Here is a 25,848-nt window from a genome sequence, read left to right on the forward strand (position 1 = left end):
TTCATATTAATATATTATAACTTATAATATATTAATAAATCATATATAACCTTCTCTCAAGAGTCTATCCTAACAAATTGTCCTGATGATAAGCAACCCAAATGGACCATGCTACTCTCGGGTTGAGTACATACCAATAATAGTTATAGGCTTAGACATCTAATCTAACAGGTGATTACCCTAGGGCAAGCCTAGGATGAGAGTAGCAGATAGCAGTAGCAGTAGAAGGGACTTGGTGGAGTCAAGGAAGTTCTTGAGGAAATTACGGATAGATATGGAAGGTAGTATGGGCCCGTACTACTGAAAGTAGAGGATCCGTACTCGAATCAAGGAAAACCGAGATCAATCCAGGGAACTTGTAGTGTGTGAGATCCCTAGAGCTATGATGAGTATTTTGATGATTGTTATGTTATACTTCCGAGTATGGTGACGTTACGTGGTAGACTAGATGGTAGATCTGGTGCCGGTGAGGGATCAGGCTCGGACTCTGGAGCCGGGCAGCTCGATGATCAGATGAGGGAGTTAATTCCATCTGAGAGTACGCACAATATCATTTACCAGACTCCTGTGATCTTTGGTATGATCAAGGAGGACATCTTAGAGATTTGTAATGAGAAGCTGAATGCATTCTGTACTGAGATAACAGCTGAGTGCATTCAGAGCTTGTGAAGCTCCAGATTTTCATGGGGCGAGGGACCCCATTGCTAGCAGCAGATGGTTGGCAGATGTTGCTAACACTTCTCATACCAGCTGTTTCCCCAGAGGGACAAGGTCCGACTTACTTCCCGTCTACTGAAGGACAGGGCATGTGATGGGAAGAGGTTGGTAGTGAGTTGGGTTATGATGCGGTTGATGCTATGTCATGGGATGACTTTTCGACCAGATTTCGGGCAGAGTTTGCCCAGGCGATTGAGGTGTAACAGTTGGAGCAAGAGTTGTTAGATCTCCGCCAGACTACTGAGACTGTGGCAGAGATCACTGCCAAGTCTCAGGAGAGAGCTTATTTGGTACCACAGTATGCAATAGATGAGGAAATGAAGAAGGTAAGGTATCATGACATACTACAGAATGATAGTAGGGAGATCGTAAGTATCTCGGGGTGCGAGACCCTGAATTATATGACTTCTAGAACCCGAGAACGGGATATTGACTTGGAGCACATTGGGAAGAGGGAACCAGATCAGTTGCATATATTGAAGAGTCTTGGGAGGAGACCCAAGATTTTGGATCAGCCTTTGAGAGGCCATCAGGGCCAGATTCAGTGCAACACTTGTGGGAAACTGCACAATGGAGTTTTTCGCTCTAAGGGCTTGGGAAAAGGTACACTTGGGTTGTTTCCCTGTTTGTGTTAGGGTTATACCTTCAAGTGATGTCATATGCCATTTGCATGCCGAGAATTATTAGTAGGTAGCGGAAGGTCATTTCCCCAATTGTGGATTCGGGAAGTATTCATCTGGTTCTTAGAAGTTGTGTGATATTTTGGATTTGCTAGTAATGGAGGACTAGTTAGAAAGAGCTGGTTGTCATCGGACCTATCGTTAAAAAGTGAGGAATTGGGAATTCTTCAATTTTCATGTATGGTGAAGACTTAGTCGAATCTAAGTGGGGGAGAATCGTCTAGGGATTCAGAAGCAGGAGCAGTCTTGAAACTGGGATAAGATTCACATCCTTGTCAGGAAGGAAGACAACCCAAACGGCTGTATGGAATGAGGATAGTGTGAGTTGGAAGTTCGGAAAACTTACCAGTAATGAGATCGCTTTCTCATAATGTTTGATAGCCGGATTTAGGGAATCAGCTTGGTGATTCCAATCAGGACATGAGTTCAGTTGGGATGTTAGATCGTCTGTGTGGTCGACGTTGGATGTGTTCGGATTAGTAATCAGTGATTGAGACAACGTGGAAAGTGTTGTAAGTCTACGGGTGTAGCCGTAGCATTCACAAGGTTGACAGATAGTGTGAGAAAGTGTTGTAAGTCTGCGGGTGTAGCTGTAGCATTCACAAGGTTGACAGATAGTGTGAGAAAGTGTTGTAAGTCTGTGGGTGTAGCCGTAGCATTCACCAGGTTGGCAGATAGTGCTAGAAGTATTGTAAGTATGCGGGTGTAGCCGTGGAATTCACAAGGTTGGCAGATAGTGTTAGAGTGTTGTAAGTATGCGGGTGTAGCTGTAGCATTCACTAGGTTGGTAGATAGCTTGAGTGTGTTGTTAGAACGCAGAAGGAACAATAGTACCCACCAGTTAGGGTGTAGCAGGGAGGACGTGGAAAATCCACGGATTGGTTTACGGATTTCCCCAGATGAATTAGACCTGTTTGAGCCAGTGATAAGACCGTAGGAACATCACTACAGTCATGGGAATCAAGGAAGCGATGGACCGTTTAAGGTCGTTTGTGATGCAAGGCTACCTTTTAGTCATGTAGCAATCACTTTTAGCCTTGGATTTGGATGATGTCAAGAATCGACGTATGGACCCGATCGGTTGGATCAGGAGGTCGTTAGAGCCATAGTGGCAAGATAACTAAGGAAACTATTGACAAACAAGGATTTCGTTCGGAAATTGTTGAGAGAAAAACTTAGAGACACACTTGAACAAACGTTAGAACAAGTATATTGCGGAATAGTTAATCTCGAAGGATCTAAAAGCTCAACAATAATATTAATAAGTTAGAGTTAGATAGTTAGAGAGTTAGTTGCGGAAAAGTAAAGAAATAGAAATGACAACAATTGTTATATCAAGAATACACATAAGTTGATTCATAACGAGGAATGCATTCAATCCAGGTTAATAAGGAAGATCAAACTTAGTGATTAAGTCACAGAAGACTTGCTCCGAAGAGAGGTTATAATCAGTTGTATTCTAGTAAGATTTGAGAGTAAGAGGTGATGCGTAATTACATAGAGAGATAGAAAAGATAACTTCAGAGAAGTGTATTCAGAATAGATAGATGCGTGTAAGTGTTTTGAATACAAAGAGAATGAGCTCTATTTATAGAGTCTCACGATGTACACCAGATTACCTCTCTAAGAGTAGCCATGCAAGGCATACTGGACAATAGAGAGTGTTACAATAAAAGACAAGTAAAGTAATCTAGTTAAGTGACTGTGGTAGGTAGAGACTCTGGTTGCTGATGGAGAAGCTTGAATGCGGTAGCTGAATGTTTAAGAGGGTCACTTTTTATGATTCAACAATTTCCCCCTAAGTGACCTCTTTAACTTTTGTTCAGCTATCAAGTTTGAGGAACTTGATCAGGATCCACCAAAACTTCCTGATGTTTTCCAGCCAGATGATTCTTCTTAAGATCTCGAACTTGACTTCTGCGGTAGTGTGCTTCGATCTTTCAACTGCGGTTCGGCAGATGTCAAGTTGCTTCTTGGTGAGGCGATGTATGGCAGTCATAGGAATGAAATATTTGACATTATCGATCTTCCTTTTGAAAATGACTCCAAGTTCAGGAAACTTGGTTGCGCCTAAGGATCTTTCTTGATAGCCTTCGGTAGGCATTGGTGCAGGGTCAAGTGGTGGCATATCAAATTTCTTGGCAATGATGGGGTAGATGTCTGCGTCGATCTTGGCAAAATCACAGACCGTTTCCTACAAAAAGGTATTAGCCCTTTCAAGCGCAATCTTCATTTTCTGGTGCTTCTCTGACTTGTTATGGAACACCTTGGCAATGAGAAAGATTTCTTCCGGATTCATACAAGGGAAGTCTGCTTGGGTGCGGACATAGTCATGCTCCCTTCTAGTGAGGGTATACTGGATGTAGTCAGCCTTCATGAACTTCCGAATCTTGTAGTTCTTGACTGCGGATGGTCTATCGTTAGACCATATTTTCTCAATAGGAGAGGCATGCTTAGCATGAAAAAGACTAAGTCTCTCAAATTCCATTGGCAGTCTTTTGTGATCCGGAAGGCTGCGGTCGAATTGCTCAAATACTGTGAAGTATTTGGCATTTAGAGATATTGGGACATCCCAGTAGCCATCAGTAGGGGGTTCAGCTTAGGTGAGGTGGGGTCTGTAATCTTCGTCCAGCAGTCTGCGGTGAGGATTGATCCAAGAGTTTATCAAGGATTCGTCCATCATAGTATCAAAACCGCATTCTCTCCATATGAGCTCTGCAAGTTTGGTTACCTTCCAATCTTGTTTCCTTTGGGTGGTGGCAGGAGAGTCATTTGAGCTTGGAGAGGACATGTGCTCAGCCAGGTTTTTGAAGTGAGGGGAAGTCTCTGGTTTCTCAGGAGTGACCTTCTCTTGCGGTGGAGTGTTATGAGGTGGAGTATGATGAGATGGTTGCGGTGTAGGAATTTTTTCTGTGATGATGGGGGGCTCTGATGTTGTGAGATGGAATGATTGGAGTGATGGACTTCATCTTCACTGTGATGGACTTCGTCTTCACATCCCCCTCTTGAGGAATGCAACGGAGGAGCTTCCTCAAGCCATTTTCTAAGGCCATCAACCTTGGCAAAAACTTCTTCAAATTGGGCTTTCAGAGCGTCTGCCAACTGTTGATTATTGGGAATGGTGGGGTTGAAGAGCAGTTTGTGAATGTCCTTGGTGAGCTGAAGAATTTCGGGACCATGGAAGTTGGAGGACAGGGATCGTTGCAGTCTATTGATCATGGCTTGAAGAACTGAGATAGTGGACTCATACACAGTGTGAGTCTCAGCTATCAGTTTTTGAGACTGTGTGGCTTGATCCGCAATGGCTGCTTGGAGATCTTTTTTGATTGCGGTCACCTCAGAGATGAGGCGTTCCGCAGCAGCCATGAAGTCCTTGTGATCTGCTTTGCGGTTGTTGTCAAGGGACCGGATCCCCATTTCAACTTTGAGAGAACTGACTTCTATTGCGGTTCCTTCGTCTTGTGATTCATGAACTGTTGGAGTTGGAATTGGATTTGGAGTTGGAGTAGGATTTGGAGTTACTCTGGAGGTACCTGCACCTTCACCAGTTGCTTGAGCTTTGAGGATTGTTTCAGCCATCTCGGTCATCCAGTCTTGAACCTTTAGAACGGTGGCTATGGTATTGGCATTATTGATTGCGTCTGCCTAATACTTCACCACTGACTGGATTTCTTGCTCCTTTTGCTGTTGTTGCTTGATCTGTTGTTCCTTGTGGGCTTGGAATGCCCTTCTGAAAGCGGCATATTTCTAGATTTCTGACTCAGTTACCGGAGTGTAGCGTAACCATGAGTCGTTTGATTCATCTCCGTCAAATCCTTAGAAACGCACCAAAGTGTCCTCCGGGTCCATGGATCCTTGCATATTTGTGCTCACCGTGCCTAAACCACCTGCTGCGAATGTAAGCAGAGTAGGATTTCCTGAGCTTCCTTGGTCTCCTTGACCCGTAGTCAAGTTTGGCCTCGGCTCAGTTCTGGCATGAGCGGAAGAAGTGCCCTGCGGTTGGGGAGGTGTTTGAAGTGTTTGGGTGATATTCAAAAGGATGGAGTGCAACTCCTCAGGAGAAAAGAAATGCAGTCGGGAAGCCCTGGAGACCTTAGGGCGTGCACCAGTGTCATCCTCTTGGGAGTGAACTGGGGGGAGTCTCCACGATGTTGTGACTCAGACTCACTTTCTGAGTCTGATTGGAAAATGATAGTGGTGTTGAATGGGTCTGCGGCCACCCCAAGGACTACCGGAGCCTTTTGAGAGGCTGAGGTAACAGTCCGGTCACGCATATGGCTAGTAGGATTGGTCTTTCTTTTCTTAAGGATAGCAATTGGTTTCCTATCCTCATCAGAATCACTATCAGGTGTGGTTGCGTTGGGTTTGGTTTTCCGTTTCTTGGTGGGTGCGGTTCGTTTGGGAGCATCCTTCTTGGGTGTTCTTTGTTTCTTCTTGGTAGCCAATTGCTTTCTTCTTTGAGAAAAATTGGAGAGAGTAGTGGAAGAAGGGACTGCGGTACCTTCAGGGTTAATGATTGCGGATGGGTTCTGAAGAGGCGGGGTAGGAAGGTATGGGGCAATACCTTCCGTAGCCTCAATATGGTCTGAGACATCAGCAGTCTCAAGACCAAGTGTGGAAAGAATGTGGGTAGGGAGTCTTCGAATTGGTCCAAAATTAGATTGATCAGAGGAGGGATTGTACCTTTTAAGATCCTTGGTGACAAAGAAATTGATGTCACTGCCCATGTCGATTCCTGCATCCGCATGAAGGTCTGAAATGCAAAGTGACCAGAACCTTGCAAAGGTGAGCTCGGTTGGGTTCTCCCTTGGGTTCTCCTTGGGAATGTATTGAATAAAGTCGTCCCATAAGATCTGTCCGTAGTTTACATCGTGTCCTGTGAATATACTCCATACCAGCTCCAGAAGCTTGAGTCCCATATTATCCGTGCCTCCGGTTCTGCCGGATAGACTGCGGATGATGAAGTGGCAAACAAATTGCCAAACCGCAGGCAATTGGTTTTTCTTGAATTCCCCAATTCCCCTTATTTTTTTTCTGATAACCCATTTGGTAAAGGGCTGAAGTAACGTCCGCCATGGAAGGGGTGAAAATCTTGATGGAGGGATGAACAAGAAGGTTAATGGCAGAAATAAATTTTTCTTTGGACAGAATGACCAAAGAATCGTCAATCAGATTAAGGTGAACTTCTTGAGGGTTTTCGATTAGGCGATAAGCTGAGAAAGCACATTTGAAAAGGGTGGAGAGTGGGACAACATCTGTGAAAGCATCGAAGGGGCCAAACAGGGGGTGATTCTTCAGGAACTTGATCATCAGCTTGGTCGGAGCATTGTAGGATGGATGACCTTCGAACACAGCTCTGAAGTTGCTTGATGTAATCGTGGGAGAGTCTGAACCAGTAGGGTTCACTGATCCTGAAGCCTTGGATTGTTTCTTGGATACACTGGATTTCACCATTGTAGGATCTTGAGAGAAGGAGTAGAAAAACAGAGTTCTTGAAGGATTTGAGAGGGAAGGTTCAATGTTCAGAAAGCGTAAAGTGATTTTGGGGAAGAAGAAGGGTTTATATAGGTGGTGAATTGGAACAGTAAATATTTTTACCCTAGGTAAAAAGAAAGGATTGTTGGATATAGTGTCTAAGTCCATAACTATATTTGGTATGTACTTGACCCGACTCGGCATGGTCCATTTGGGTTGCACTTCACCCGAACAATTTATGGATAATCGTTTTAGAATAGTATAAGTTATGATTTATTAATATATTATAAGTCCTAATATATTAATATAAAATCATATTATTTAATTAGTATTGATCTATAATTAATCTAGAATTAATTTAGAGATCAAAAGTATGACTAATTAAATATGGGCTCTTGTATTTATATAGTGTGGGCTAATGCTTATTTGGAATGGGCTAGGCTTGCATGGAAAGTCCATGGATACTCCATGGAGCTTTAACCCATGGATCTCATGGAAATGAAAAGACATGGGTATTAGGGTTTACATGAATGTAACCCTAATCCACCACACTATATAAAGGAGGCTTTGGTTCTTGAAATCACATGAGTTGTGGTGAGTAAAGTAAGAGGGCCGATTTCAAGAAGGTGATTACTATTCTCTCAAAGTTCCAAGTTTGTGGTGATTTGTGATTTCCATTTGAGGCATCCACATTATTGGTGCTAGGCTCTCAAACTCCAAGCAATCAACTTCTACTACAAGGTAAGTAATTCTACTAGTTTTATTTGATTCAAGTACCCCATTCCATGCTAGTTAGGATAAGAACCTTGGAAAAATAATTATTTGCATGTATCTTAGTCAAACATAGATCCAAGGTTTCTAGGGTTGCATGTACACCATAGGAGTGTTAGAATGCTGAAAACCCATCAGTGGTATCAGAGCCTGGTTTGTTTATTTGATACTTGATGCAAAAAAAAAAACTTGAAAATCGAAGTTTTATTCAAAAGCTCGTATCAAAATTTCAAGTTTTGTATATGTACTTACGATTCTTGAAATTTTTTTGATATGAACATTCATAAACATATGAGTTTAGAAGATCATAGAAATTATGTGCTAATAATTGATTAGATTAATTCTTGATCTTTATGTGTTTTAATGGAGTCCATAACTAGTTCTTAAGTTATGGATAACCAAAAGTCACATTTATAAATAACCATTAAAAGAACACATAGGTTACAAAAAATGAAGAGTCTTCATTTTTAATAACCATTAACTCATAAGTTATGAGAAATGAAAAGTCTTGAAAGTTTACAAAACTTGCCCTCAAGTTTTGGAACATGTAAAGTCATATTAAAAACTTTAGTTCCAACCCCTAGAATTTTAAAAGTTAAAATTCAACCCTTATACTTTATAATATTATAAGTTTAATAATATTTATATATGTATAAGATCAAGTCGTCTTACCACTAGTAAGCCTCATTCACGAAGCCGATCTATAAGGGGGGTATAAGGTTGTTGCCTATAAAATGGCAACTTAATGGGTGTCCACTCTCACCCACCGCTTCCTTGATCGGTGGAGGTCGTTAGCCGAACGGGTAGGACAAGGACTTATAAATTCTCATTAAAAGTATAATGATAATATTAAAGTAACTAAACTTTATTGAATTCCCAATCTTAGTTATTTTAGGAAAATGTGAATAAGGTGCTAATCCATGAAATTACACTTTACACTTTGTTTAAGTCGTTAGTGGAGCGTGTGTGGTTAACCGGCACACTAACTTGAACTTAACAAGGTAGGTAAAGGGTGACTTAATGTTTATCATAGTATCGATGGAGCGTGTGTGGTTAACCGGCACATCGATTGAGGGGTAATACATTAAGGGTACCAAGTAATTTGCATGGTTACTTCACACCTTGTTTTGTGATCCTCGGCATCCCAGTCACAAAACTTGAAGGGCACACTCGAGATTGAAACATGCCATTGAAGAAACTTCAATGAATCTCAAAGAATCTAGTATTTTCTAAACCAATTAAAACCTAATTAAATATTTCGTTTTTCATGGTGGAAATTGGTGAATCGTCATTCACCTACCTTCAAATATCTTATAGCTTAGATTACGGCATCCCTCTTCTAAGTTATAAAATATTGTGTTGGGTCCTAGCCTTAATATTACATTTGGGTGTTTTGTTAAGGACTATCTCTATATCTAATCTAATCTATTCCCTCTTCTTTTCAGATGTCTTCCAATAACAATGCTTCTGGCTCAAACCCTACTAGCTCCTTCTCTCTCATGAATCTTTGTGGGAGAGTCATCTTTGATGGGTCCAACTTTACAGATTGGATCAGAAACATCAGGATGGTCACTCGGTATGAGAACAAAGAATATGTTCTCGACAAGGAGCTGAAGGTACCCGAGCCAACTGCTACTCCTGAAGAGCTTGCTGAATATGAGGTACATGAAAGAGATGCTACAAAAGTGGCATGCATCATGATGGCCACCATGACAGCCGAGCTCTAAAAGTCCTATGAGGACTATTATCCTTTTGAGATGCACCAGGACTTGATGGACCGCTACCATCAAAGTGCTCGTCAAGAGCGATATGAAATAATCTCCTCCATGATAACAACCCGAATGAAGGATGGTGAACCCATCACGGGCCACATGCAGAAAATGCAAAGGTATGTGGACCGTTTACTGACGCTGAATGTGAACTTCCCTGAGGAGTTAGCAATAGACATCATTTTGCACTCCTTTCCATCGTGTTATGATCAATTCCGCATGACATATCACATGAACATGGAAGAAGTCACCCTCAGCAAACTTCAAGGACTCTTGAAGACCGCCGAAAGTGGTCTAAAGGGTAAGTCGGTTGTTACTACTCCTACTCCTACTCCAACTGCGGCCAATGTCTTGGCAATCGGGCATGGCAAAGGGAAGAAGAGAAAGAACCCTTCTAAGGGTACCAAGGGTAAGACCCTTGAAGGCTCCTCTTCAAGCAAAACCAAGAAAGGTTTTGTCACTCCTTCTGCTAACCCTAATGAGGCTGAATGCTTCTATTGCCATGAAAAGTCGCACTGGAAGCGAAACTGCCCAAAGTACCAGCAAGATTTGAAGGATGGGAAAGTAAAACCCAACCATGCAGGTATATACACTATATTGTCTAATAACTCACCTCATTCTAAGTCTTGGGTCCTTGATACAGGTTGTGGTATTCACATATGTTGTGATTTGCAGGGACTAAAAAGAAGTGAGAATGTGGAGCAGGGAAAGATAAACTTGATCATGGGAAACAGGAAAGCTTCACCTGTCACCAAGATAGGAGTTTATTCCTTAGTGCTAAATAGTGGGTTTACATTAGATTTGAATAAATGTTATTATTCGCCAGAAATGGCAAGAAATGTTATTTCCTTTCATGCATTGTATAAACAAGGTTTTACCTTTTATTTTGATAATAATAATGGTAGTATTGATGCTTTCTTTAATAATGTTCTTTATTTTAAAGCATTACCTTGTGATGGCGTGTATGAAACTGTATCTGTTGTAGATAATCTAGGAAATAATGTATTGTGTATTAACTCTTCCACTAGCTTAGATAAAGCATCCTTATGGCATTGTCGTCTTGGACATGTAAGCAAGAAACGCATAGGCCAACTCCAAAAGGATGGAGTCTTGGAGTCATTTGACCTAAAGTCAGATGATAGTTGTGAATCTTGTTTGCTTGGTAAAATGACAAAGTCACCTTTTACTGGCACTTGTGCTAGGGGTGAAGGTTTGTTGGACCTCATACACACGGATGTGTGTGGACCCTTCAGAACCGCCACAAGAGATGCTAATCGGTTCTATGTGACTTTTACTGATGATTTTAGTAGATATGGATATGTCTACCTAATCAAGCATAAGTCAGAAACCTTTGAGAAATTTAAAGAGTTTAAGCAAGAAGTGGAGAATCAGTTGGGCAGGAACATTAAGATGCTTCGATCCGATCGTGGTGGTGAGCATCTTAGTACTGAGTTCCTTTACTATCTTAAGGAATGTGGGATTGTCTCACAATTGACACCTCCTAGGACACCACAGTTGAATGGTGTAGCTGAGAGGCGCAATCGGACCTTGTTGGACATGGTTCGTTCCATGATGAGTCGAGCTTCGCTACCAATCTCATTTTGGGAGTATGCCTTAGAGACTACCGCCCATATCCTTAATCTAGTCCCTACAAAGAAGGTTGCCAAAACACCTCACGAGGTGTGGACTGGAAAAGTTCCCAATCTAGACCACATCAAGATTTGGGGTTGTGAGGCTTTCGTGAGACGCGAGACTCACGATAAGCTTGAACCCCGAAGCGAAAGGTGTATTTTCATCGGCTACCCACATAAATCCTTTGGTTACATCTTCTACAGACCCAGTGATAATGTGGTCTTTGTAGCAAGAAGAGGATTCTTTCGAGAGAGAGAGAATTCATGAGCCAAGGAGACAGTGGGAGGCAAATTAACCTTGAGGAAATTCAAGAGTCAAGTGGTGAAGGAACCTCAAACCCTAGCCCTCAACCTGAGGAGGAAACTCCTGTTGAGCCGACTGAAGAATCTATACCTCTGAGGCGTTCCACCAGAGTTAGGAATGCACCTGAGCATTATTATGGTTTTCATATTACTGCAGAAGGTGAGACACTTATCAGTGATAACACACTGGTAAATATGGATGAGCCTAACAGCTACACGGAAGCCATGGCAGGCCCTGAGGCTGCTAAATGGAAAGAGGCTATGGATAGCGAGATACATTCCATGTATGACAATCAAGTTTGGAACTTGGTTGACAATGTACCTGATCGTAAGATAGTTGGGTGCAAATGGATCTTCAAGAAGAAGACCGACATGGATGGTAATGTACACACTTATAAGGCACGACTGGTTGCAAAGGGTTATTCTCAAACTCCGGGAGTTGATTATGATGAGACCTTTTCACCAGTGGCCAAGATTAAGTCTATTAGGGTTCTGTTAGCCATTGCTGTATTTCATGATTATGAAATATGGCAAATGGATGTCAAAACCGCTTTCCTTAATGGAAAGTTGGCTGAAGATGTTTACATGGTTCAGCCAGAGGGTTTTGTCAGTACAGAGTACCCCAGTAGAGTGTGTAATCTCGAGAAATCCATTTATGGATTAAAACAAGCACATCGCAGATGGAATCTTTGCTTTGATGAGAAAGTCAAAGAATTTGGCTTTTCAAGGAGTGAAGATGAATCTTGTGTCTATATCAAGGCTAGTGGGAGTATAGTCAGCTTTTTGGTACTGTATGTGGATGACATACTACTCATAGGAAATGACATCCCAACCCTGCAGGAAGTAAAGTCCTGGCTTGGGAAGTGTTTCGCTATGAAGGGCCTTGGAGAAGCTGCCTATATCCTAGGGATAAGGATTTTGAGAAATAGGAGTAAAAGACTAATTGGACTTAGTCAAAGCACCTATGTGGACAAAGTGTTGAAAAGGTTCTACATGCATAACTCCAAGAAAGGAGAGTTACCCATCCAGAGTAACGCCAGATTGAGTAAGACACAAAGCCCTAGTACTGAGGCTGAGATAGCAGAAATGAGTCGAATACCTTATGCTTCAGCTGTAGGATCGATCATGTATGCTATGACGTGTACTCGACCTGATGTAGCCTTTGCTTTGAGCATGGTTAGCAGGTATCAGGGGAACCCTGGTAAGGCACACTGGACTGCGGTAAAGAATATCCTCAAGTACCTACGGAGGACTAAGGACTGGGTCCTTACCCTCGGTGGCAGTGAGGACTTGAGAGTTGTAGGGTACAGTGATGCTAGCTTTCAGACTGACAGGGATAATTTCCGCTCTCAGTCGGGCTGGGTCTTTACTCTAAACGGAGGGGCAATTACTTGGAAAAGTTCCAAGCAGGAGACAGTGGCTGATTCCACTTGTGAATCAGGGTATATAGCAGCAAGCGAGGCAGCAAAGGAGGCTATATGGCTAAAGAACTTCATCAGAGACCTTGGAGTTGTACCAGCTATAAAGGATCCAATGGAGATTTTCTGTGACAGCAATAGTGCGGTTGCCTTAGCCAAGGAACCAAGAGATCATGGGAGATCCAGACACATTGACAGAAAATATCACTTCATTAGACATCGAATAGAAGAAGGAATCCTCGTGGCAAAGAGGGTATCATCGGATGAGAACCCAGCAGATCCCCTCACGAAGGGACTGACTCGGGCTAAGCATCTCCAGCATGCTCGGAGCATAGGGCTGAAGGATGATATTAGTTTTAGTAGTTAGATAATCTTGAAATTTGTAAAATGTAATTGACATTTGATGATAAATAAAAGCTGTTATTTATGAGTAAAGTGTTGCTATCTCTTGTCAATCGTTTACTATTATTTTTTTTTTGCATGTTTTGACTTCCAGAATAATTATGTTATGGTTTATATCATATTATTCAAACTCTCCACAGTCGGTCATATGTTGGAAGTAGATATGAATCAAGACTGTCATGGGTTGGCTTGTAGAGGTCTAAGATGTTAGACAAAGCGGGGCTACAGCACTCATGAGTGCTCATAAGTTCTGAGTATTGGATTCAACCCACGCTCACTTGTATCACTTCATGGAATTTATCTCGAGTGATCGTGAGACGGTAATATCATATAAGTCTTCAAACCTAGAGATATGATTTGTTGCCTATGAGTTGGTTATGCATTGATTGCATGAAAACGCATTGGTAACTCGATGTTATAAACCGTGCTTTTGTGTGTAATTCAACAAGTAGTAGAGCAAACATATGAGTCGAAGTTTATCTGTTCCTTCTAGGATTATAAGCGATATCTGGGCCCCTCGATGATTTTGTTTTGACCTATGTACCGGGCCCGATCAGAACTAAATTGATGTGTTCAGTTAAGTTCTATGTCAAACAAATCGGAAATCGGGAAACAAATGTTGGACAATAAGCAAGACCATGTTCCATGTATTTGTCCGGCTGATATCTAGAACAGAGGATTATATGATCACTTATCTAAAATGGCACTTCATAGTTCAACAGAGTTTAAAGAGCTACGATTGCTGATCGATTCCTGAAGTCATACTTGCAACTATAGTTATTAGACTTATCCAAGTGGGAGACTGTTGGATACAGTGTCTAAGTCCATAACTATATTTGGTATGTACTTGACCCGACCCGGCATGGTCCATTTGGGTTGCACTTCACCTGAACAATTTATGCATAATCGTTTGAGAATAGTATAAGTTATGATTTATTAATATATTATAAGTCCTAATATATTAATATAAAATCATATTATTTAATTAGTATTGATCTATAATTAATCTAGAACTAATTTAGAGATCAAAAGTATGACTAATTAAATATGGGCTCTTGTATTTATATAGTGTGGGCTAATGCTTATTTGGAATGGGCTAGGCTTGCATGGAAAGTCCATGGATACTCCATGGAGATTTAACCCATGGATCTCATGGAAATGAAAAGACATGGGTATTAGGGTTTACATGAATGTAACCCTAATCCACCACACTATATAAAGGAGGCTTTGGTTCTTGAAATCACATGAGTTGTAGTGAGTAAAGTAAGAGGGCCGATTTCAAGAAGGTGATTACTATTCTCTCAAAGTTCCAAGTTTGTGGTGATTTGTGATTTCCATTTGAGGCATCCACATTATTGGTGCTAGGCTCTCAAACTCCAAGCAATCAACTTCTACTACAAGGTAAGTAATTCTACTAGTTTTATTTGATTCAAGTACCCCATGCCATGCTAGTTAGGATAAGAACCTTGGAAAAATAATTATTTGCATGTATCTTAGTCAAACATAGATCCAAGGTTTCTAGGGTTGCATGTACACCATAGGAGTGTTAGAATGCTGAAAACCCATCAGTGGTATCAGAGCCTGGTTTGTTTATTTGATACTTGATGCAAAAAAAAAAAAAAAACTTGAAAATCGAAGTTTTGTTCAAAAGCTCGTATCAAAATTTCAAGTTTTGTATATGTACTTACGATTCTTGAAATTTTTTTGATATGAACATTCATAAACATATGAGTTTAGAAGATCATAGAAATTATGTGCTAATAATTGATTAGATTAATTCTTGATCTTTATGTGTTTTAATGGAGTCCATAACTAGTTCTTAAGTTATGGATAACCAAAAGTCACATTTATAAATAACCATTAAAAGAACACATAGGTTACAAAAAATGAAGAGTCTTCATTTTTAATAACCATTAACTCATAAGTTATGAGAAATGAAAAGTCTTGAAAGTTTACAAAACTTGCCCTCAAGTTTTGGAACATGTAAAGTCATATTAAAAACTTTAGTTCCAACCCCTAGAATTTTAAAAGTTAAAATTCAACCCTTATACTTTATAATATTATAAGTTTAATAATATTTATATATGTATAAGATCAAGTCGTCTTACCGCTAGTAAGCCTCATTCACGAAGCCGGTCTATAAGGGGGGTATAAGGTTGTTGCCTATAAAATGGCAACTTAATGGGTGTCCACTCTCACCTACCGCTTCCTTGATCGGTGGAGGGTCGTTAGCCGAACGGGTAGGACAAGGACTTATAAATTCTCATTAAAAGTATAATGATAATATTAAAGTAACTAAACTTTATTGAATTCCCAATCTTAGTTATTTTAGGAAAATGTGAATAAGGTGCTAATCCATGAAATTACACTTTACACTTTGTTTAAGTCGTTAGTGGAGCGTGTGTGGTTAACCGGCACACTAACTTGAACTTAACAAGGTAGGTAAAGGGTGACTTAATGTTTATCATAGTATCGATGGAGCGTGTGTGGTTAACCGGCACATCGATTGAGGGGTAATACATTAAGGGTACCAAGTAATTTGCATGGTTACTTCACACCTTGTTTTGCGATCCTCGGCATCCCAGTCACAAAACTTGAAGGGCACACTCGAGATTGAAACATGCCATTGAAGAAAGTTCAATGAATCTCAAAGAATCTAGGATTTTCTAAACCAATTAAAACCTAATTAAATATTTCGTTTTTCATGGTGGAAATTGGTGAATCGTCATTCACCTACCTTCAAATATCTTATAGCTTAGATTACGGCATCCCTCTTCTAAGTTATAAAATATTGTGTTGGGTCCTAGCCTTAATATTACATTTGGGTGTTTTGTTAAGGACTATCTCTATATCTAATCTAATCTATTCCCTCTTCTTTTCAGATGTCTTCCAATAACAATGCTTCTGGCTCAAACCCTACTAGCTCCTTCTCTCTCATGAATCTTTGTGGGAGAGTCATCTTTGATGGGTCCAACTTTACAGATTGGATCAGAAACATCAGGATGGTCACTCGGTATGAGAACGAAGAATATGTTCTCGACAAGGAGCTGAAGGTACCCGAGCCAACTGCTACTCCTGAAGAGCTTGCTGAATATGAGGTACATGAAAGAGATGCTACAAAAGTGGCATGCATCATGATGGCCACCATGACAGCCGAGCTCCAAAAGTCCTATGAGGACTATTATCCTTTTGAGATGCACCAGGACTTGATGGACCGCTACCATCAAAGTGCTCGTCAAGAGCGATATGAAATAATCTCCTCCATGATAACAACCCGAATGAAGGATGGTGAACCCATCACGGGCCACATGTAGAAAATACAAAGGTATGTGGACCGTTTACTGACGCTGAATGTGAACTTCCCTGAGGAGTTAGCAATAGACATCATTTTGCACTCCTTTCCATCGTGTTATGATCAATTCCGCATGACATATCACATGAACAAGGAAGAAGTCACCCTCAGCAAACTTCAAGGACTCTTGAAGAACCTTGGAAAAATAATTATTTGCATGTATCTTAGTCAAACATAGATCCAAAGTTTCTAGGGTTGCATGTACACCATAGGAGTGTTAGAATGCTGAAAACCCATCAAGGATAAGGTAAATGGTCGTTTGGGGGGAATCTTTTGAATTGGCAATTAAATCTCAGCCACATAATATGAAACGGTTTAAAAAAGTTTTTGAGATTTTACCAAAAAGGGATTTGCATTTAATGAAAAGTCAGACGTGCATCAACACGTCAGGTGATAGAGTGGTGAGGGGAAAGGAAGTTGTAACGGATGGGACGTGCTGGGTAAGAGGAAAAGACAGATTAACGATTTGTTTATGGAAAAACGTTCTTTTTGTCATCATACCCAAAATAGGTCTGGCACAAGGTTTATTCAGAAAGAGAAAGAGACAGTTTGTCAAGGAATATTTTTTTTATTTAATGTTTTATTTAATGAAGGATCATTAAATAGCACACCATGATTCAGGGGTTGATGAAACAGTTGAGAAATTATTGATGTGATCGCGGATGGAAACTTCATTGCGGATGGACAGATGTCATTGCGGATGGACATTGCGGATGGACAAATGAATATCTGCAGTATAGGAACTGAGGAGAGCACTTGTACACAAAGTTAGTAATAAAAAACAATAAGGACCCTTGAAAGATAAGTATGATATATGGTTGCGGTACATAGACTGTGGTACCAAAACCATCTAACATAAGTAACTTTCAGTTAGAACCGCAACGGAGACCAAAGATGGTCTGCGGTATCTATCAATTCAAAAAGAATTGCAGATCTGGATTCATCATTCCTAACATTTGCAAGAAGGTGTTAAGTTCTGTGGAGTCAAGCGCTTTTGTGAACACATCAGCAATCTCTTCATGAGTATGGAGAAAGATGAGTTCAATGTTACCTTTCAAGATGTGGTCTTTGATGAAATGATACCGTAGTTCAATATGCTTAGTCTTGGAGTGCTGAATAGGATTATGAGAAATAGCAATAGCACTTTCAGAGTCACAATATATCGGTATCCGCAACATTCTGTATCCGTAGTCCATAAGTTGTGTCTTCATCCATACGACTTGTGAACAACAGCTGGCTGCGGCCACATATTCAGCTTCTGCGGTAGACAGAGATACGCAACTTTGTTTCCTTGATGACCAGCTGACGAGTCTTCCACCCAAAAATTGACATCCTCCTGAGGTACTTTTGCGGTCTAATCTGCATCCGGCGTGATCCGCATCTGTGAAAGTTTGCAGGCTGATGTCATTGCCTGCAGGGTACCATAGACCAATAGATTTGCTTCCTTTCAGGTACCGTAGTATCTGTTTGGCTGCGGTCATATGTGACACTTTTGGGTCAGCCTGATACCTTGCACATACACCAGTTGCAAAGACAATGTATGGTCGGCTTGCGGTGAGATACATTAGAGAGCCTATGATACCTCTATAAGTCTTGTGATCCACAGGTTCTCCTGAGGGATCAGCAGAGATCTTATAACCGAAGGCCATGGGGACCTTAGCCGAAGAACAATTGTCCATAGAATATTTCTTTAACAGTTCGGTGGTGTATTTTTCTTGATGAATGAAAATTCCTTGTGGGATTTGTTTCACTTGGAGACCTAGAAAGAAGTTAATCTCTCTATTCATGCTCATTTGGAATTTGTTGGTCATGAGCTTAGCAAATTCATTCACCATTTCTTGATTAGTTGATTTTAAGATGATGTCGTCCACATATATTTGAACGAGCATAAGGTGGTTACCATTTGCTTTTCTAAATAACGTGGGGTCAATCACTCCTCTCTTGTACCCGGATGAGACAAGGAATTCAGAAAGAGTCTCATACCATGCTCTTGGGGCTTGCTTCAGACCGTAGACTGCTTTTTCAAGCTTGTAGGAGTGGTCTGGGAATTCAACATTTTCAAAACCTGGAGGTTGCTGAAGGTAAACCTCTTCTTTTAATTCCCCATTGAGAAATGCACTCTTAACGTCCATTTGGTGTACCATGACGTTCTTGTGGGCTGCGTATGCTAGGAAGATCCGGATAGCTTCCATGCGTGCTACCGGAGCATACGTTTCATCGTAGTCAATGCCTTCAAGTTGACTATATCCCTTTGCAACTAGTCTTGCCTTGTTTCTGACCACCGCACCAGATTCATCCAGCTTGTTTTTGAACACCCATCTAGTGCCAACAATGGTGTGACCACGTGGCTTCGGAACGAGCTTCCAAACTTTGTTTCTTTGAAATTCTTCTAGCTCTTCTTGCATTGCAGCTATCCAGTCCGGTTCGAGCAATGCTTCTTTGATCGTTCTGGGCTCTACCGAGGACATAAATGCTGCGTAGTGGCAGTGATCAGATAGGTCCTTGGAAGATCGAGTCTGGATACCTACGGATGGGTTGCCAATGATTTGACCTGGTGGGTGTTCCTTCGTCCATAAGTGAAGACGGGGTTGTAGATGATCAGCAGCTGCGGTAGAGGGAATATCTTGAATATCAGAAGAATCTGCGGTTGGAGATGGCAGTTCCCCCTGGACTTGAGAACATCCTGCTGAGTCATCTTGGTTTGTTGGAACGAGAATGGAGTTTTCTTGAGCAGTTGGGAGAGGTTCCCCCTGGATTGCTTATGGGAGTTCCTCTGGAACCTGAGAAGGTTCCCCCTGGACTGCGGATGGGAGAGTGATAATCCTTAGATCGGTTCTCGTGTCAATGTTCTCTATGAGTTCATCATCCGAATCCGAAGATACGTTTGATGGTAATGATTCTCTCCGGATAGGAACTTGAGCAGCATCAAGTACTGGAACCTCGACGGTTGTTGCTAGATCCGGAGTAGAGCTTTCCCCCTCAACCGGAGAGGTGAAAGTATTGAGAGATGCTACTTCAGATAGAGATGGTCCAGAAACATCAGCATGTTGTTGTTGAGCTGTGGGTGACACAAGAACTTCGGATAATTTCGTCGTTTCAACAGGATCGAAAAGATCGTCATAATTGACTTCAACTAGATTTAAAGGACCTGAAGAGGCAGGAATATCGCTTTCCATGATTGCGGTGGTTTCAGTGGATGGAGGGGCGTTGTGGATGTGAGAATCATCAAATTTCACATCGAAGCTTTCAATGATCAGCCTTGTACGTCTGATGAGCACTCGATAAGCAACCTTGTTAGTGGAATAACCAAGGAAGATGCCTTCATCAGACTTCGGTGCAAACTTGTTAAGCTGATCTCTGTTGTTGATCACGAAACATCTACACCGAAAGATATGAAAGAAGCGAACATTTGGCTTGCGGTTGTTAAGGCCCTCATATGGTGTTTTGTTGAGACGTTTGCACACAATGCTTCGGTTTTGAACAAAGCATGCGGTGGCTACAGCTTCAGCCCAGAAGTAGAGAGGAAGGTGTGCGATGTTGAGCATGGATCTGGCTGCTTCTACTAGAGTGCGGTTCCTTCTCTCTACTACCCCATTTTGTTGCGGTGTGTAGGGAGCTGAGAAGTTGTGAGAGATGCCCTTGGACACCAAGAAACCGTTGAGGAGATGATTAGTAAACTCGGTTCCATTATCACTGCGGATCCTTCTTACTGGAAGCTTGATCTGAAGTTCGATCTCTTTGATGAAGTTGATGAAAATCTGCGGTGTTTCTGACTTGAGTTTGAGGAAGAAGACCCATGTGAAGCGTGTAAAGTCATCTACAATAACCAGTATGTATTTTTTATGATAGAGACTGGCTACGGTAGATGGACCGCAGAGATCAATGTGCAATAGCTCCAGTGGTTCAGAAATTGAAGAGTCCATTACCAGAGGGTGACTTGCTTTGGACTGTTTACCACATTCACAAGCCGGACAAAGAGTATCGTTGCTGAATTTGAGAATAGGGAGACCTCTGACTAGTTCTCCTGTGACCAAGTTGTTGATGTACCTGAAGTTGAGATGAGCTAGCTTGCGGTGCTATAGCCAGCTGACTTCGGATACAGCTTTGGACAGGAAACACAACTGCGGTCTGCCAATGATCAGAGAGACATCCAAAGGATACATGGTACCTTCGGATCTAGATTTGATCAGACACGTGTTCCTATCACTTGTCATTACGTAGCAGAACTGATCATCAAATTCAACTCGATGTCCTGCCTTACATAGTTGGCCAACACTGATGAGATTGTGTTTAAGGCTTTCTACGTAGGCAACCTTCTGAATAGAGAAATTCCCCGTAATGAGAACACCGTAACCTCGGATGACCCCATTCGCATTGTTGCCGAATGTGACATTTCCACCATTGCATATAGGCCTGAAATCCCGAAGGTATTCTAACCTTCCGGTCATGTGCAAGGAGCAGGCACTGTCAATTAACCATTCTTCTTCTTGTTCCTCCTTGCACAAAGTCTGAGAATTACACGGTTAGTTTAGGCATCCAAACTAGTTTGGAGCCTGGAGCAATTGGTGTATTGCAGAATGATGCATGGACCGAGGTTGCAGGGACGGGTCTCTTGTCAACTTTTAATCCTAGTCCTGAATGTTTGTGCAGAATTGGAGTGTTGTGAGTTTTTGAAAAAGTACGAGGTTTCTGACTCCGACTAGATTTGACATAGGATGAATCCTTTTGACAACTACACTGACATTTACAAAAAGAGATTTTGTCTTTTGATCTGACACTATGCTTGGTCAGCGGTCTATAGGATGAATTGGACTTGTTACCGGTCCAAGGTTGGTGATCCCTAACATGTAAGTTGTTGGATTTTGAAAAAGTTTGTTTTTGAAAAGGTTTAGCACGTGCAAATCTTTGAGTCCTTTTTGGTGGATTTGGTAGGATACCCTTCCATTTGTTGAAATTTTGACGTGACTTTAAAAGTGTTGGAGATGGTAAAATACCTTTCCATTTAGGATCATTTGAGGAATAGACCTGAAAACCATTGTTTCGAAAAGACTGAACATCCTTTTGGGTTGTGTCAGAAGAAGTAGGAATGACTTTTGAAGTTGGACTTTCCTTTTTGTTTGTTGTCATGGTGGGAGAGTTTTTTGAAAAGTAGTGTGAGAAAACAAATTTTTCTGGACTCTTGGACTTTGGAAATCTGACATGCTTCTTATTTTTTGAAAAAGTTTGTCTATTTGTGCCTCGAGATCTAATTTCCTCTTTGAAGGCCTTTTTGGCCAAGGATTTTGGTGAACCACAGTCATTGTTGTTCAACTGCGGTTTCCTGGAATTCTTAGAATGATTTTGAAAACATGGGCTTGAGTCATCCGAACTTGAAGATTCTGGGGTCTGCGAGCATTGACCCACTTCAAAGTTCTCTATAGGTAATTCATGATGAATCGCCTGAAGGGTCACGGTTCCTTTTACTGAGGACTGCGGTAGTGAGGATTTGACTACTGCAGAGTAAGTCTTAGTTGGGACTTCAGTGGGACTTTTGACTATAGTGTGAGACACTGCGGTCTGAGGGCAGAGATGGAAAGTCTTTTGATACTTTGGGGCCCTCAATGACAATTTCTTCATCAACTACGGATGAGGTTTGAGAATTTGGGTAAATGGTGCCACAGATAGGAATTTGATCACTTGTGTGACTCGAAACCTCAGGCACAATTTCCTCAATGACACAATTATTGCTTAGATTATGGAGTCTACCGAAGTGAGTTTTGATGTCTTCGGGGAAGGTCTTGTCATTGACTGGGAAATGAAATTCTCGGTCTGGAGGGACATACAGTCTGTCTTTGTTGGACCAGGGTGAGGAATCCATTGCTGTAGGATATCCATTTGACCAACCCGAATTGTATGTATTGTCCACGGTGCCATTAAATACCAAATTTTCAATAGCTTCACTTTCATTGAACAATTTTTCGATTAAAAGATTTAAGCGTACAATTTCACTCTGAGCTAAATCTTTCTGGTTCAAAGCTATCTCTAATTGTGTTTCACTCAACATTCTTGCATCTTTCTCTAACTCTAAGTCTTTTTCTAACATAGCCATTTTGAGTCTTTTGTTATCCAGGCGTCCTCTCACATGGAACATTTCTTGGGACGCAATGTTCTTCTCATCTAAGGCTTTGTTATAGTCTGTAAGGACGGCAGCACAAGTGTCATTAAGATCATCTATGTATGGTTGACAGTCATGCATGCTATAGTTTAGAGTTTGGATCATGAGTTTTACCTGTTAGACGATGCTTAGAGTTCCATCCTTTGCCATGTAGCAGTAGTTCTTTTCCAGCTTTATAGACTCATCATCATCCGCAGTTGCCAGAATGCAGATTTTCCCTTTTCCTTTGACACTGCTGATGGCTTCATCTTCGTCTCCGGATGACCAAACTTTATGGTCTCTTTTGACATGGGCTACGTATGCCCTTGCCTTTTCCTTATCTTCCAACTCTTGAGCCATTCTAAGGTAGAATGCTCTATCTTTTACTATATTGGCCTTACAATCTCTTGCAAAGTGATTTTCTTTGTTGCATTTGTGACAAATCACGACATCAGTCTTGTCTTCAGAGGTAGTACCGGAGTCAGTGGTTGGGGTAGACTGCGGTGCCTCTTTTGGTTGATTATTTTGAGATTTCGATGGTGGATGAGAACTTTTGGGATATCGAGGATGGTTGTTCTGGGAACTGAAGTTACGGTTGAATGGAGGTTTGTTGAACTGTTGATTCTTGCGGAAGGAAGGAGGTGGTAGACGGTTGAACTGTTGGCTAACCAGAGCAATAGCCTTCTGAAATTCTTCTTCATCATCATACTCTAAATCAGCTTCGTATGACTGCGGTGGTGTGTCATACGATGGAGAGTAAGATTGATTATGTGGAGCTTGTGCTATGAGAGCAACTGGTCCTCCGAAGTCAGCACAGTCTTTGAGTACGGTGGATTCTTGTGCTTGCAATTCTCCATAGAGCTTGTAAAGTGACAAGGAATGAATCTTTCTATCGCCTTGGACTATCATCTTATCCGTAGTCCAATGTCTTCCCAAACCATTAAGAAACTGAAGATTTGTTTCATGGTTACTGCGGATGGTGCCCGCATTGGATAACTTGGTGACTATCAGGTTGAACCTTTTGAAGAAATCTTCCAAGCTTTCGCCGGTATGAGCTTTGAAGTTGTTGAACTCATTGAGTGCGGTAGTAAGCTTCTTGTCTTGTGCTTGTTCTGAGCCTTCGTACAGATTCTTGAGGACTTCCCAGATCTCTTTTGCTGATTTGCAATTTATGATAATATCGAAGTTGTCAGGAGCAACTCCACAGGAAATTTCATAAAAAGCAACAGCATCATTTTCCATTTTATCGAGATCATCCTTGGTGGGACGGCTCATGACGTGTTGTCCTCCTCCTAGTCTGGTTGTAGCGCCGTCAGTTTGGACTGGTGTAAGGACTGGGACATGTGGTCCTTCTTCTACGGATCGCCATACATCTCTACCAAGTCTCCTTAAGTATCTTTCCATTCTTTGTGACCAGTGATGATATTCATTTGCTACCAGTATTGGGGCTCGGTTAGAACCACCAACACTGTTGGAAACATTCAGAGATAACGATTGTGCCATTTTTGAACTTTTTTTTTAGAAATGAGCTTTAGTGGTATAGAAGGCCTTTTGAAAATCAGAGTTCTGTTTTCAAAAAGCAACCACTATGGCTCTGATACCAATTGTTGAGAGAAAAACTTAGAGACACACTTGAACAAACGTTAGAACAAGTATATTGCGGAATAGTTAATCTCGAAGGATCTAAAAGCTCAACAATAATATTAATAAGTTAGAGTTAGATAGTTAGAGAGTTAGTTGCGGAAAAGTAAAGAAATAGAAATGACAACAATTGTTATATCAAGAATACACATAAGTTGATTCATAACGAGGAATGCATTCAATCCAGGTTAATAAGGAAGATCAAACTTAGTGATTAAGTCACAAAAGACTTGCTCCGAAGAGAGGTTATAATCAGTTGTATTCTAGTAAGATTTGAGAGTAAGAGGTGATGCGTAATTAGATAGAGAGATAGAAAAGATAACTTCAGAGAAGTGTATTCAGAATAGATAGATGCGTGTAAGTGTTTTAAATACAAAGAGAATGAGCTCTATTTATAGAGTCTCACGATGTACACCAGATTACCTCTCTAAGAGTAGCCATGCAAGGCATACTGGACAATAGAGAGTGTTACAATAAAAGACAAGTAAAGTAATCTAGTTAAGTGACTGCGGTAGGTAGAGACTCCGGTTGCTGATGGAGAAGCTTGACTGCGGTAGCTGAATGTTCAAGAGGGTCACTTTTTATGATTCAACAGAAATCGTATGGGGCGACCACGTGGGAGTCCTTTGGCTTCGCAACCGGGCCAGAACCTGGTATTTCAGATGACTGACAAACGAATTGAGACCAGGGAGGTCTCGTTAGATTTTGGGAAGCAGCTATGTGGCAGCATGCTGTTTCAGGCAGTTCAGTGCTTCAGACAGTTTCAATGTTTTGGTAGTATTAGTATTAGTGTTTTAAAATTTCAGGTATGGATGCGTAACAGATTGCTTGGGTTATGCTAAGTCACTCATAGCGGGATTATCTGAGCCTTAGCCAAGTATAAGTGATATGCATGGATAATTGGGTTTGTGATTCTGTTTTCTAGTAGGAACCTCGAGTTATCAAAAGTTGAGTAGTTAGTCGAGAGATAAGTGGACTGGGTTCAACAATAATGATTTTATATGGGCGGTCTGTCAGAGAATCATACCATATCGAGACTTCGGATTTCAGATTGAGTAATGTGATCATAATGCCAGGGATTTGTGCATCTTCGGCTTTTAAGAACCCTGCGAGGAATAGTTTTGGTTGCCTTGGAAAGGCTAGGTTATGCTCAGGTTTGAGGTCATGTCGTTCAAGTGGTCTGGCGTGTAAGGAATGGTAAGGAATGATTTCGAGGACAAAATCTAATTTAAGTGGGGGAGAGTTGTAACACCTCGTTTATTAAATAAATAAATAGACAAATTAACGAATGAATAGTAGCCCTAAAATCAATAATAATATAACAAGGTGTTGGTCTCGAGGAGTTAATTATTACAATTTTAGAAGTTGGGGGTTAAAAGTGTAAGTTCTGCAGTGGTTTGTAAATATTTATGAAGGCAAGGGCTGCTTGGTAAATTATTGGGACTTAATTTGAAGAGATTTTGGAGGCTAAGGGGCTGTTTGGTAAGTTTTGGACCTAAAATGAAATGAATTTATGGAATCAGGGGCTAAAGGGTAAATGTTGGATTAAAGTTGAA

Source organism: Lactuca virosa, chromosome 2, assembly GCF_052849685.1.
Source record: "Lactuca virosa cultivar CGN04683 chromosome 2, Lactuca_virosa_CGN04683_v6, whole genome shotgun sequence".
NCBI lineage: Eukaryota > Viridiplantae > Streptophyta > Magnoliopsida > Asterales > Asteraceae > Lactuca > Lactuca virosa.